This window comes from Rhinatrema bivittatum, chromosome 1 (assembly GCF_901001135.1).
Source record: "Rhinatrema bivittatum chromosome 1, aRhiBiv1.1, whole genome shotgun sequence".
Classification (NCBI taxonomy): Eukaryota; Metazoa; Chordata; class Amphibia; order Gymnophiona; family Rhinatrematidae; genus Rhinatrema; species Rhinatrema bivittatum.
In genome coordinates this window covers 4,673,327-4,688,965 of record NC_042615.1, presented here as the reverse complement: position 1 = coordinate 4,688,965, position 15,639 = coordinate 4,673,327, and the positions used below count along the sequence as shown (strand labels likewise).

Below are 15,639 nucleotides of genomic sequence, written 5' to 3'. Positions count from 1 at the left end.
TGCACAGAGCGGCAGTTACTACCCTTAACAGAAACATGTGGGTAACCTGCACAGAGCGGCAGTTACTACCCTTAACAGAAACATGGGGGTAACCTGCACAGAGCGGCAGTTACTACCCTTAACAGAAACATGGGGGTAACCTGCACGGAGCGGCAGTTACTACCCTTAACAGAAACATGGGGGTAACCTGCACGGAGCGGCAGTTACTACCCTTAACAAAAACATGGGGGTAACCTGCAGGGAGCGGCAGTTACTGCCCTTAACAGAAACATGGGGGTAACCTGCAGGGAGCGGCAGTTACTACCCTTAACAGAAACATGGGGGTAACCTGCATGGAGCAGCAGTTACTTCCCTTAACAGAAACATGGGGGTAACCTGCAGGGAGCGGCAGTTACTACCCTTAACAGAAACATGGGGGTAACCTGCACGGAGCGGCAGTTACTACCCTTAACAGAAACATGGGGGTAACCTGCACGGAGCGGCAGTTACTGCCCTTAACAGAAACATGGGGGTAACCTGCAGGGAGCGGCAGTTACTGCCCTTAACAGAAACATGGGGGTAACCTGCACGGAGCGGCAGTTACTGCCCTTATCAGAAACATGGGGGTAACCTGCACAGAGCGGCAGTTACTTCCCTTAACAGAAACATGGGGGTAACCTGCACGGAGCGGCAGTTACTGCCCTTAACAGAAACATGGGGGTAACCTGCACGGAGCGGCAGTTACTGCCCTTATCAGAAACATGGGGGTAACCTGCACAGAGCGGCAGTTACTTCCCTTAACAGAAACATGGGGGTAACCTGCAGGGAGCGGCAGTTACTACCCTTAACAGAAACATGGGGGTAAGCTGCAGGGAGCGGCAGTTACTACCCTTAACAGAAACATGGGGGTAACCTGCACGGAGCGGCAGTTACTACCCTTAACAGAAACATGGGGGTAACCTGCACGGAGCGGCAGTTACTTCCCTTAACAGAAACATGGGGGTAACCTGCACGGAGCGGCAGTTACTTCCCTTAACAGAAACATGGGGGTAACCTGCAGGGAGCGGCAGTTACTACCCTTAACAGAAACATGGGGGTAAGCTGCAGGGAGCGGCAGTTACTACCCTTAACAGAAACATGGGGGTAACCTGCACGGAGCGGCAGTTACTGCCCTTAACAGAAACATGGGGGTAACCTGCACGGAGCGGCAGTTACTGCCCTTAACAGAAACATGGGGGTAACCTGCACGGAGCGGCAGTTACTGCCCTTAACAGAAACATGGGGGTAACCTGCATGGAGCGGCAGTTACTACCCTTAACAGAAACATGGGGGTAACCTGCACGGAGCGGCAGTTACTACCCTTAACAGAAACATGGGGGTAACCTGCAGGGAGCGGCAGTTACTACCCTTAACAGAAACATGGGGGTAACCTGCATGGAGGGACAGTTACTACCCTTAATAGAAACATGGAGGTAACCTGCACGGAGCGACAGTTACTACCCTTAACAGAAACATGGGGGTAACTTGCAGGGAGCGGCAGTTACTGCCCTTAACAGAAACATGGGGGTAACCTGCACGGAGCGGCAGTTACTGCCCTTAACAGAAACATGGGGGTAACCTGCACGGAGCAGCAGTTACTACCCTTAACAGAAACATGGGGGTAACCTGCACGGAGCAGCAGTTACTGCCCTTAACAGAAACATGGGGGTAACCTGCACGGAGCAGCAGTTACTACCCTTAACAGAAACATGGGGGTAACCTGCATGGAGCGGCAGTTACTACCCTTAACAGAAACATGGGGGTAACCTGCATGGAGCAGCAGTTACTACCCTTAACAGAAACACGGGGGTAACCTGCCATGGAGCAGCAGTTACTACCCTTAACAGAAACATGGGGGTAACCTGCATGGAGCGGCAGTTACTGCCCTTAACAGAAACATGGGGGTAACCTGCAGGGAGCGGCAGTTACTGCCCTTAACAGAAACATGGGGGTAACCTGCAGGGAGCGACAGTTACTGCCCTTAACAGAAACATGGGGGTAACCTGCACGGAGCGGCAGTTACTGCCCTTAACAGAAACATGGGGGTAACCTGCAGGGAGCGGCAGTTACTATAAAAAGCTTGCGGGGCAGACTGGATGGGTTATCAGGTCCTTTCCTGCCGTTATTACTCAGGGCTCCCGCAGAAAATCTCCACCAGTGTTACGGGTTTTCCCTTCGGCTTTTCTGTAGCTTTTACTATTAGCACTTGGGGCTGCAAACGTGGAAAGAAAATGAAGCAGCCCCAGCGGCAGGACTGAGCACGGAGGAGAGCTGAGACATCGCTCAATCGCTTTCGGCGCTGAAGAGACATTTTCTCTGGAAATAAAATGTTTTTCACAGCCGGCATTGCTCTCATCATCCCGCCCTCAGCCTGGGCGGGAAGGAAAACGTCAACAACCTACACCGCCTTCTGCGCTACGGCTGTGACACCGCTCCCGATTCGTGGGTCCGGAGCAGGCGCTCCCGCGTTCTCCTCACTGATTGGTCGTTGGCATTTTCTGTGCCCGCCTGTCTTTCTTTCACCGACGTCACACCACCCCGATTCGTCGATCTGGAGCGGCAGATGAAAGGTTCTCCTAGCCGATTGGTTCTTTCCGGCATCAATGATTTCAGACTGTTCCGGATTGGTAAAATAGGTGCAGTTTGTGACGTCTGTCGTTGGTCTCTTTGTTGATTGGCTCCGGGGATTTTCCCGATGTTCCTTCTGTTTTCGGAGCAGCGGAAGGTGAGACCCAGAAGACGGAGCGCAGGGAAAAGGAATAAAACGGTGCGTGACCCTCCTCCCCGCCCCTCTCTAATCTACCCCGACCACGCCCGAGCCTGATACCGGCTTCGGCCCGCCCCGGGTCCCGCCCCCCTCAGCGCTGCCAAAGTGAGAAGAAAAGGGGAACCTCCAGGAGCGTCGCAGTTACCCTGATACCCCCCAACTCCCGGGGCCACCCTCTCACTTCACCCCGCCCACCTCTATTTCTTTATCTTCCGCTTTTCGGCAGCGCAACGCGGATTGCATTCAGGTACCCCGTGTATCTCCCTGTCCCCTGAGGGCCACATCTGAGTTTGTACCTGAGGATTGCATTCAGGTACCCCGGGTATCTCCCTGTCCCCTGAGGGCCACATCTGAGTTTGTACCTGAGGATTACATTCAGGTACCCCGGGTATTTCCCTGTCCCCTGAGGGCCACATCTGAGTTTGTACCTGAGGATTACATTCAGGTACCCCGGGTATTTCCCTGTCCCCAGAATGTCACATCTGAGTTTGTACCTGAGGATTACATTCAGGTACCCTGGGTATTTCCCTGTCCCCTGAGGGCCACATCTGAGTTTGTACCTGAGGATTACATTCAGGTACCCCGGGTATTTCCCTGTCCCCTGAGGGCCACATCTGAGTTTGTACCTGAGGATTACTTTCAGGTACCCTGGGTATTTCCCTGTCTCCTGAGGGCCACATCTGAGTTTGTACCTGAGGATTACATTCAGGTACCCCGGGTATTTCCCTGTCCCCTGAGGGCCACATCTGAGTTTGTACCTGAGGATTACATTCAGGTACCCCGGGTATTTCCCTGTCCCCTGAGGGCCACATCTGAGTTTGTACCTGAGGATTACTTTCAGGTACCCTGGGGATTTCCCTGTCTCCTGAGGGCCACATCTGAGTTTGTACCTGAGGATTACATTCAGGTACCCCGGGTATTTCCCTGTCCCCTGAGGGCCACATCTGAGTTTGTACCTGAGGATTACATTCAGGTACCCCGGGTATTTCCCTGTCCCCTGAGGGCCACATCTGAGTTTGTACCTGAGGATTACTTTCAGGTACCCTGGGGATTTCCCTGTCTCCTGAGGGCCACATCTGAGTTTGTACCTGAGGATTACATTCAGGTACCCCGGGTATTTCCCTGTCCCCTGAGGGCCACATCTGAGTTTGTACCTGAGGATTACATTCAGGTACCCCGGGTATTTCCCTGTCCCCTGAGGGCCACATCTGAGTTTGTACCTGAGGATTACATTCAGGTACCCCGGGTATTTCCCTGTCCCCTGAGGGCCACATCTGAGTTTGTACCTGAGGATTACATTCAGGTACCCCGGGTATTTCCCTGTCCCCTGAGGGCCACATCTGAGTTTGTACCTGAGGATTACATTCAGGTACCCCGGGTATTTCCCTGTCCCCTGAGGGCCACATCTGAGTTTGTACCTGAGGATTACATTCAGGTACCCCGGGTATTTCCCTGTCCCCAGAATGTCACATCTGAGTTTGTACCTGAGGATTACATTCAGGTACCCTGGGTATTTCCCTGTCCCCTGAGGGCCACATCTGAGTTTGTACCTGAGGATTACATTCAGGTACCCCGGGTATTTCCCTGTCCCCAGAACGTCACATCTGAGTTTGTACCTGAGGATTACTTTCAGGTACCCTGGGGATTTCCCTATCTCCTGAGAGTCACATCTGAGTTTGTACCTGAGGATTATATTCAGGTACCCCGGGTATTTCCCTGTCTCCTGAGGGCCACATCTGAGTTTGTACCTGAGGATTACATTCAGGTACCCTGGGGATTTCCCTGTCCCCTGAGGGCCACATCTGAGTTTGTAGCTGAGGATTACATTCAGGTACCCTGGGTATTTCCCTGTCCCCAGAGGGCCACATCTGAGTTTGTACCTGAGGATTACATTCAGGTACCCCGGGTATTTCCCTGTCCCCTGAGGGCCACATCTGAGTTTGTAGCTGAGGATTACATTCAGGTACCCCGGGTATTTCCCTGTCCCCTGAGGGTCACATCTGAGTTTGTACATGAGGATTACATTCAGGTACCCCGGGGATTTCCCTGTCCCCTGAGGGCCACATCTGAGTTTGTAGCTGAGGATTACATTCAGGTACCCCGGGTATTTCCCTGTCCCCTGAGGGCCACATCTGAGTTTGTACCTGAGGATTACATTCAGGTACCCCGGGGTATTTCCCTGTCCCCTGAGGGCCACATCTGAGTTTGTACCTGAGGATTACATTCAGGTACCCCGGGTATTTCCCTGTCCCCTGAGGGCCACATCTGAGTTCATACCTGAGGATTACATTCAGGTACCCCGGGTATTTCCCTGTCCCCTGAGGGCCACATCTGAGTTTGTACCTGAGGATTACTTTCAGGTACCCTGGGGATTTCCCTGTCCCCTGAGGGCCACATCTGAGTTTGTACCTGAGGATTACATTCAGGTACCCCGGGTATTTCCCTGTCCCCTGAGGGCCACATCTGAGTTTGTACCTGAGGATTACATTCAGGTACCCCGGGTATTTCCCTGTCCCCTGAGGGCCACATCTGAGTTTGTACCTGAGGATTACTTTCAGGTACCCTGGGGATTTCCCTGTCTCCTGAGGGCCACATCTGAGTTTGTACCTGAGGATTACATTCAGGTACCCCGGGTATTTCCCTGTCCCCTGAGGGCCACATCTGAGTTTGTACCTGAGGATTACATTCAGGTACCCCGGGTATTTCCCTGTCCCCTGAGGGCCACATCTGAGTTTGTACCTGAGGATTACATTCAGGTACCCCGGGTATTTCCCTGTCCCCTGAGGGCCACATCTGAGTTTGTACCTGAGGATTACATTCAGGTACCCCGGGTATTTCCCTGTTCCCTGAGGGCCACATCTGAGTTTGTACCTGAGGATTACATTCAGGTACCCCGGGTATTTCCCTGTCCCCTGAGGGCCACATCTGAGTTTGTACCTGAGGATTACATTCAGGTACCCCGGGTATTTCCCTGTCCCCAGAATGTCACATCTGAGTTTGTACCTGAGGATTACATTCAGGTACCCTGGGTATTTCCCTGTCCCCTGAGGGCCACATCTGAGTTTGTACCTGAGGATTACATTCAGGTACCCCGGGTATTTCCCTGTCCCCAGAACGTCACATCTGAGTTTGTACCTGAGGATTACTTTCAGGTACCCTGGGGATTTCCCTATCTCCTGAGAGTCACATCTGAGTTTGTACCTGAGGATTATATTCAGGTACCCCGGGTATTTCCCTGTCTCCTGAGGGCCACATCTGAGTTTGTAGCTGAGGATTACATTCAGGTACCCTGGGTATTTCCCTGTCCCCAGAGGGCCACATCTGAGTTTGTACCTGAGGATTACATTCAGGTACCCCGGGTATTTCCCTGTCCCCTGAGGGCCACATCTGAGTTTGTAGCTGAGGATTACATTCAGGTACCCTGGGTATTTCCCTGCCCCCTGAGGGTCACATCTGAGTTTGTACATGAGGATTACATTCAGGTACCCCGGGGATTTCCCTGTCCCCTGAGGGCCACATCTGAGTTTGTAGCTGAGGATTACATTCAGGTACCCCGGGTATTTCCCTGTCCCCTGAGGGCCACATCTGAGTTTGTACCTGAGGATTACATTCAGGTACCCCGGGTATTTCCCTGTCCCCTGAGGGCCACATCTGAGTTTGTACCTGAGGATTACATTCAGGTACCCCGGGTATTTCCCTGTCCCCTGAGGGCCACATCTGAGTTTGTACCTGAGGATTACATTCAGGTACCCCGGGTATTTCCCTGTCCCCTGAGGGCTACATCTGAGTTTGTACCTGAGGATTACATTCAGGTACCCCGGGTATTTATTTATTTATTTAAAGGCTTTTATATACCGGAGTTCATGCACTAGTGCATACCACTTCGGTTTACACAGAACAAGGAACAGAAAATTACATCAAACAGATTGAACAATTAAACAAATATACAATTACATCCAACGATTGGGTATAAATAACATGGCTAACTTAGTAGGAACTTAGAGTTTGAGGTAAAGGAGAGAAATAGTACCAAGTGGTAACAGAACAATGTTAATAGCTAAATAATAAATATAAATAGCAAATACAAATTCTTATAATAAATACAGGTGCTTACAGATTACAGTCTTCATGAAAAGTTTACGTCTACAGAATAGGGTTAAGTAAATAAGAACTGGCGGTTATTTCTATAGGAGTGAAGACTTCAAAAACTGAGGTTACATCTGGATTAAGAGGTATTGGTGTAGCATGCTCAAATATTTAATGATTTGGAATTGTGAGACCAAGGATAAAATTAGGAGTTGTTTGATATGATTATAAAAGCGAGAATGATTCAAGTTCTGGGACGTGGTTCTGAGCTAGACCTTTAAGTGTAGGCTTTTGTAAAGAGCCAGGTCTTGAGTTTCTTTTTGAATGTTCGAGTACACGTTTCGAGGCGAATGTCCGTGGGGAGGGCATTCCAATGAAGGGGGCTGGCAGTCGAGAATGCACGTTTCTTGAGTGAGGACTTGGCTGAAGGTACGTGTAAGGTGCCTAAGTATCTGTTTCTGATTGGTCTTGAAGACTCGTGTAGGCGAAGTGGAAGGCTTAGATCTAGCGACGTTTGTGAATGGATGTTCTTGTGTGTTATAGTTAGCACTTTGAAAATGATTCTGGATCTGATGGGGAGCCAGTGTAAGTGTTTTAGTATGGGTGTTATGTGTTCACTTCTGCTGGTGTTAGTAAGAATCCTTGCGGCGGAGTTCTGCAACATTTGTAGAGGTTTTGTGGTAATGGTTGGAAGGTCTATAAGCAGAGAGTTGCAGTAATCGATCTTGGAAAATAGTATTGTTTGGAGGACTGTTCTGAAGTCCTGAAAATGCAGGAGAGGTTTCAGCTTTTTCAGAATATGTAGTTTATAATAGCATTCTTTCGTTGTGTTCTTGACAAATTCTTTGAGGTTCAGCCTTTTGTCTAAGGTGACCCCCAGGTCTCTTACTTGAGTGGAATTGATCATTGGTGGTGAGGTTAGGTTGTTGGTAGGCTGAAGGTTCTCATCTGGAGTGATAAGCAAAAGTTCTGTTTTTGACGTATTAAGTACTAGGTTAAGGCTAGATAGGAGTGAGTTTATGGACTGTAGACAATTGTTCCAGAAGTTGATGGTGCTGGAGATGGAGTCAGTGATTGGCAGCAGAATCTGAACATCGTCTGCGTATATGAAGTGTGTGACCTTAAGACTTGAGAGTAGATGACATAGGGGGAGAAGATAGATGTTAAAGAGGGTGGGGGAGAGAGAGGATCTTTGGGGAACTCTGAAAGAGGATTTGACTGGGAGGGAATCCTTGTTGCTGATTCTGACCTTGAAAGTCCTATTGTGTAGGAAGGATCTGAACCATTCCAGGGCTGATCCTGAGATGCCTATGTCTGCGAGCCGGTCGATCAGGATAGAGTGTATTTCCCTGTCCCCTGAGGGCCAAATCTGAGTTTGTACCTGAGGATTACATTCAGGTACCCCGGGTATTTCCCTGTCCCCTGAGGGCCACATCTGAGTTTGTACCTGAGGATTACATTCAGGTACCCCGGGTATTTCCCTGTCCCCTGAGGGCCACATCTGAGTTTGTACCTGAGGATTACATTCAGGTACCCTGGGTATTTCCCTGTCCCCAGAGGGTCACATCTGAGTTTGTACCTGAGGATTACATTCAGGTACCCCGGGTATTTCCCTGTCTCCTGAGGGCCACATCTGAGTTTGTACCTGAGGATTACATTCAGGTACCCCGGGTATTTCACTGTCCCCTGAGGGTCACATCCGAGTTTGTACCTGAGGATTACATTCAGGTACCCCGGGTATTTCCCTGTCCCCTGAGGGCCACATCTGAGTTTGTACCTGAGGATTACATTCAGGTACCCCGGGTATTTCCCTGTCCCCTGAGGGCCACATCTGAGTTTGTACCTGAGGATTACATTCAGGTACCCCGGGTATTTCCCTGTCCCCCGAGGGCCACATCTGAGTTTGTACCTGAGGATTACATTCAGGTACCCCGGGTATTTCCCTGTCCCCTGAGGGCCACATCTGAGTTTGTACCTGAGGATTACATTCAGGTACCCCGGATATTTCACTGTCCCCTGAGGGTCACATCTGAGTTTGTACCTGAGGATTACATTCAGGTACCCCGGATATTTCACTGTCCCCTGAGGGTCACATCTGAGTTTGTACCTGAGGATTACATTCAGGTACCCTGGGTATTTCCCTGTCCCCTGAGGGCCACATCTGAGTTTGTACCTGAGGATTACATTCAGGTACCCTGGGTATTTCCCTGTCCCCAGAAGGTCACATCTGAGTTTGTTCCTGAGGATTACATTCAGGTACCCCGGATATTTCCCTGTCCCCAGAGGGCCACATCTGAGTTTGTACCTGAGGATTACATTCAAGTACCCTGGGTATTTCCCTGTCCCCAGAGGGCCACATCTGAGTTTGTACCTGAGGATTACATTCAGGTACCCCGGGTATTTCCCTGTCCCCAGAGGGCCACATCTGAGTTTGTACCTGAGGATTACATTCAGGTACCCTGGGTATTTCCCTGTCCCCTGAGGGCCACATCTGAGTTTGTACCTGAGGATTACATTCAGGTACCCTGGGTATTTCCCTGTCCCCAGAAGGTCACATCTGAGTTTGTACCTGAGGATTACATTCAGGTACCCTGGGTATTTCCCTGTCCCCTGAGGGCCACATCTGAGTTTGTACCTGAGGATTACATTCAGGTACCCTGGGTATTTCCCTGTCCCCTGAAGGCCACATCTGAGTATATAGCTGAGGATTACATTCAGGTACCCTGGATATTTCCCTGTCCCCTGAGGGCCACATCTGAGTTTATAGCTGAGGATTACATTCAGGTACCCTGGGTATTTCCTTGTCCCCAGGGGGCCACATCTGAGTTTGTACCTGAGGATTACATTCAGGTACCCTGGGTATTTCCCTGTCCCCAGAAGGTCACATCTGAGTTTGTACCTGAGGATTACATTCAGGTACCCTGGGTATTTCCCTGTCCCCTGAGGGCCACATCTGAGTTTGTACCTGAGGATTACATTCAGGTACCCTGGGTATTTCCCTGTCCCCTGAAGGCCACATCTGAGTATATAGCTGAGGATTACATTCAGGTACCCTGGATATTTCCCTGTCCCCTGAGGGCCACATCTGAGTTTATAGCTGAGGATTACATTGTTACCCTGGGTATTTCCTTGTCCCCAGGGGGCCACATCTGAGTTTATAGCTGAGGATTACATTCAGTTACCCTGGGTATTTCCTTGTCCCCAGGGGGCCACATCTGAGTTTATAGCTGAGGATTACATTCAGTTACCCTGGATATTTCCCTGTCCCCTGAGGGCCACATCTGCGTTTGTAGCTGAGGATTACATTCAGTTACCCTGGGTATTTCCTTGTCCCCAGGGGGCCACATCTGAGTTTATAGCTGAGGATTACATTCAGTTACCCTGGGTATTTCCCTGTCCCCAGTGGGCCACATCTGCGTTTGTAGCTGAGGATTACATTCAGGTACCCTGGGTATTTCCTTGTCCCCTGAGGGCCACATCTGCGTTTGTAGCTGAGGATTACATTCAGGTACCCTGGGTATTTCCTTGTCCCCAGAGGGCCACATCTGAGTTCGTACCTGAGGATTACATTCAGGTACCCTGGGTATTTCCCTGTCCCCTGAGGGTCACATCTGACGGGCCGATACAGAAAAACCCGCTGGAGAGCTGGCGAGCGCCCGTTCTCCCGACGCGCGCTCAGGCCTCTCTCCTGGGTGCCTGATTCAGTAAAAAAAAATATGCTAATGAGGGCCCGCTGTAAAAGCAGGCGATAGAGACACTAGCACGTCCCTTGCGCCTCCTTTTTGACAGAAGCGGTGGCTCTCAGCGGGTTTGACAGCTGACACTCAATTTTACCGGCGTCTGTTCTCGAACCCGCTGACAACCATGGGTTCAGAAAACAGACGCCAGCAAAATTGAGCGTCCGTCTTCCGGGCCACGCGCAGATTTTACTTTTTTTTTTGTCTTAATTTTTTTTTTACTTTTGGGGCCTCCGACTTAATATCGCCATGATATTAAATCGGAGGGTGTACAGAAAAGCAGTTTTTTCTGCTTTTCTGTACACTTTCCCGGTGCCGGCAGAAATTAAAATGTGCGGCTTGGCTGCACACTTTACTTTCTGTATCGCGCAGGAATAACTAATAGGCTCATCAACATGCATTTGCATGTTGCAGGCGCTATTAGTTTCGGAGGGGTTGGCAGCGCGTTTTCAAGGCGCTATTACCCCTTATTGTTTAAGGAGTAAAAATAGCGCGTCGAAAACACGCGTCCAAATGGGGGCTAAGAGTGCGCTCTGCCTGAGCGCACTTTACTGCATCGGCCCGTGAGTTTGTAGCTGAGGATTACATTCAGGTACCCTGGGTATTTCCCTGTCCCCAGAGGGCCACATCTGAGTTTGTACCTGAGGATTACATTCAGGTACCCCGGGTATTTCCCTGTCCCCTGAGGGCCACATCTGAGTTTGTACCTGAGGATTACATTCAGGTACCCCGGGGTATTTCCCTGTCCCCTGAGGGCCACATCTGAGTTTGTACCTGAGGATTACATTCAGGTACCCCGGGTATTTCCCTGTCCCCAGAGGGCCACATCTGAGTTTGTACCTGAGGATTACATTCAGGTACCCTGGGTATTTCCCTGTCCCCTGAGGGCCACATCTGAGTTTGTACCTGAGGATTACATTCAGGTACCCCGGGTATTTCCCTGTCCCCTGAGGGCCACATCTGAGTTGGTACCTGAGGATTACATTCAGGTACCCCGGGTATTTCCCTGTCCCCAGAGGGCCACATCTGAGTTTGTACCTGAGGATTACATTCAGGTACCCTGGGTATTTCCCTGTCCCCTGAGGGCCACATCTGAGTTTGTACCTGAGGATTACATTCAGGTACCCCGGGTATTTCCCTGTCCCCTGAGGGCCACATCTGAGTTGGTACCTGAGGATTACATTCAGGTACCCCGGGTATTTCCCTGTCCCCAGAGGGCCACATCTGAGTTTGTACCTGAGGATTACATTCAGGTACCCTGGGTATTTCCCTGTCCCCAGAGGGCCACATCTGAGTTTGTACCTGAGGATTACATTCAGGTACCCTGGGTATTTCCCTGTGGGCCACATCTGAGTTTGTACTTGAGGATTACATTCAGGTACCCTGGGTATTTCCCTGTCCCCAGAGGGCCACATCTGAGTTTGTACCTGAGGATTACATTCAGGTACCCTGGGTATTTCCCTGTCCCCTGAGGGCCACATCTGAGTATATAGCTGAGGCAGCGGAGGGTAAACTGACTTGCTTAGTGTTACAAGAAGTGGCAGTGGGATTTGAACCTTGGTTTCGCTGCTTTGTAGCCTGCTGCTAACCACTGGGCAGCTCCACTTCTAACAACAGCCTTTGACCTCATCCCACTATGATACCCTCCTCTTGTTCCATCTTGAACCTCAATTTACCATTTAATATCCTCCCTGACCTCATCCTACTCTACCCTCAGCCTGTTGCACTTCATTCTTCCCCTCCTCCTTGACTCACCTTTCTGTAGCATAATCCATCATCTGAAACTAGGATTATCCTCACATGCAGTCTTGTTCTGTTGCTTGTGTACAGGCTCCTGGGCCCCTCCAGTCCGTGTTCTGTGTGCAACGTATCCTGGACGTGCCGATGAGAGACGCAGCCTTCCTTGCAGTGCTGGGATAGCATTCGGAATCGAGCAAGAGAAGGTCTTCCCATACCAAGGGGTGAGCTTCCCTTATAGCAGCACAACAGGGGGGCCAGTCTTCAGAACAGCTGGTTTACTGGATTGCTCTTATTCTTCATTCCCCTTTATTTTGTGGCCTTTTCACTTCCCTGTTCTTGCAGATCTTTCTTTGTTTCCACTCTTGCTAATCATGGTTTTTATTAAGCGCATGTTCTTGGATTATCAGTCTTGGTACTCACTATGTCATGTTGAAAAAGTGCAGGTCTTTTGCTTGCCTTTTTCATACAGGTTCCTCTGAGCTTTTCACAGACACTGGAAGTAACAGGTAATTAAATCCTTAGGAAAGGCCTAATACTGTCTGACAGGCCCGTGCCCTCTCCAGCGGCAAGATGCATGACTGAGAGGGACCGGAAATGTGCACAATGTGGCACAAGGAGGAGGAGCTCTATCATGGGCTCCTTTTGCCTCTGCTGTGATGGCTGTGAATCGCCAGAAAACAGACAGCGGAGAGGAGGAGAGGGGCGGGCTGCAAGCAGATGTGCCGCCGACGCTGGCTCAGAGGAAGCCACGAGAGCAGCTTGATCGGGAAAGGGTCCATCATGGGGCGATGCAGCCGAGGTGCAGGCAGGCCCTGAGAAGCCCTAGAGGGAAGCGCAGGAAACTGAGGTTTCCACAGAATTTATCTTGCTAATGAAGAAAGAAAAGCCAAAGTGGCTACATTAGAAGGTCCCCCGAGAAGTAGTTCCCCATTGGGCTCCCAACGCACGCCAGGGTTAAAGAAACCCAAGACAGAGGGAACTCTCCTGCCTCGCCCTTCCCTGGTGGTTTGGAAAGTGATGCAGGGGATTTGTAACTCCCAGCGGAAGCTCCTGCGGGTGAGGAGGGGAGTGAAGGAGGAGAAAGAACTGAGCCTCCTTATAGTAAAGATCATGCAAACCTTAAGTCTGCAGGAGTCGGGCAAGGAAAGTGAGGAGGAAAAGAGCGTGCACGGGGAGCCAGTCCTGAGAGGTAGAAGGAGACCAGCAAAAGCCTGTCCCCTCCACCCTGCTACTGACGCCCGTCGACATCTGCCGAGCAGTGACGTAGTCTTCCTTGTACACCTTCTCCAGGTTCTATTGCCTGGACGTCCAAGCCCGAGAAGGCGCAGCCTTTGCGAGGGCAGTGCTAACTGGACCACGGGCAGTCTCCCACACCATTCGGAAGTAGCTTTTGTACGTCCCATTGGTCCTGAGTCCATCTGGCTACACGCTAGGAAATGGAGAAATTACTTACCTGATAATTTCGTTTTCCTTAGTGTAGACAGACAGACTCAGCGTCCCACCAACGGCTGCCCATGAACAGTGCCAAGGAATTGCCCATGAATCTCGATCCCAAATAGGTTATGGGTAAGCCATCACCCTATCCCTAGATCTGAGCATCTATAATATTGCCCATGAATCTCGATCCCAAATAGGTTATGGGTAAGCCATCACCCTATCCCTAGATCTGAGCATCTATAATATTGCCCATGAATCTCGATCCCAAATAGGTTATGGGTAAGCCATCACCCTATCCCTAGATCTGAGCATCTATAATATTGCCCATGAATCTCGATCCCAAATAGGTTATGGGTAAGCCATCACCCTATCCCTAGATCTGAGCATCTATAATATTGCCCATGAATCTCGATCCCAAATAGGTTATGGGTAAGCCATCACCCTATCCCTAGATCTGAGCATCTATAATGTTGCTGGGATTCAGCGCTTATGTTTGGTTGAGTACAGTTAAAGTCACCAGTTTTAATCAAGTTATTAAACTGTATTCAAGTTTTTCAATAGTATGTCCACAATGGCTTTTGAAGAGAATACTGAATGGCTGAGGTCACTGCAGGGGTATATCTAGGGTGATGTCAGCTTTGAAACCTGACTCTGTCTCCATCTGCTGGCAGGGGAGCACATAATCCATTGGTTCTGAGTCCATATGTCTACACTAAGGAAAACGAAATTATCAGGTAAGTAATTTCTCCATTTCCTTGGGACCTGCTGGACATGGCAGTCTCTCTGTCTAGCCGTGAATCCTTGGGATCAGCTAAACGGAGCAGTCTCCCTTCCTTCCAACCCATGAATCCATGGGACCTGCTGAATGTGGCAGTTGCCCTTCCTAGCCATGGAAGAGTACCATCTTGCTTTGAACTATTACTGCCTCCCCCATGGATGTTAGTGTTGTTTAAGCAAGAGACAAACGTTTGCGTGGAATTTACTTATTTTATCTCTAAAGATTTATGCCCATCTAATAGGATCTAGGCAACGTACAGCAAGAGAATAAATGGAGATGAATGCCTAGCATTAAAAATGCAAAACAAATAATTTCTAATGATATGTATTTAACATAGCATCTGGGGTTATTTGACAGTGGCACACAGATTTACGGGGTGTGATAGAAGTTTCATGCATTAAGCACATCTGCGTAATTGAATCCAGAGAACGGATTTTCAGCATGGCTGGCCAGATGCTGTGGAATCTCACTGATGAGATCAGGGCTGAAACTGAATTACTCCATTTTTGCAAATTACTTAACTCACCTGTTCACTTGTGCCTCTGCTACCTGACTCTACCCTGGGTTAATGGGCATGTTCCCCCTTCTCTAGCCAGAAGTCCTGGTTTATTCTTTTGAGACTATATGCCATTGTCTTGCCCCTTGTTGTCCCTGTGTGCTGTACTCTTTGTTATACTTTGCTTTTATGTTGTAATAGGGTGATTCAACTATTGTGAATGTTTTGTTATCCAGCAAAATTTGTGGATTGGCAGATTATAAATTTAATAAGTAAATAAGTACATCTGGATGGTGGTTAAATTAATTTCTGTAGTACAGATGTCTTTGCATTCAGACAGGTTAATCCACAACCAGTGGGGCTATGCACCTCTACCAGCAGATGAAGATGGAGCAAAGCTGATGTCACGGTATATATATCCCAGCCCGCCAGTATTCTCTGTCTCCAGCAGATGGTGAACGTGCATCTCTCTTCTGGAGATTGTTTAAAAAAGAAAAGGGAGAATAGAAGAAGGAAATCGCCCCACTCTCATGTGGTGATACCTTACAGTCTCTCCCTCAGTCAAGTTTTCCAGAGGTGA

The 15,639-nt window shown here is 49.6% G+C and overlaps 1 protein-coding gene and 1 non-coding gene across 2 annotated transcripts in view; both read left to right on the top strand.

Moving 5' to 3' along the window:
• The first annotated feature begins 2,816 nt into the window (after positions 1 to 2,816).
• Positions 2,817 to 15,639, top strand: part of LOC115073750 — a 51,789-nt gene continuing 38,966 nt past the window's right edge. Inside the window, exons 1-2 of the mRNA XM_029572887.1 lie at positions 2,817 to 2,890; positions 12,439 to 12,569. The gene's annotated coding sequence lies outside the window, so the exon portion shown is untranslated. The remainder of the gene's footprint in view (positions 2,891 to 12,438; positions 12,570 to 15,639) is intronic.
• Positions 14,625 to 14,744, top strand: LOC115082804. The gene has a single exon (XR_003854293.1). It is a non-coding gene; the product is annotated as a small nucleolar RNA SNORA24 (small nucleolar RNA).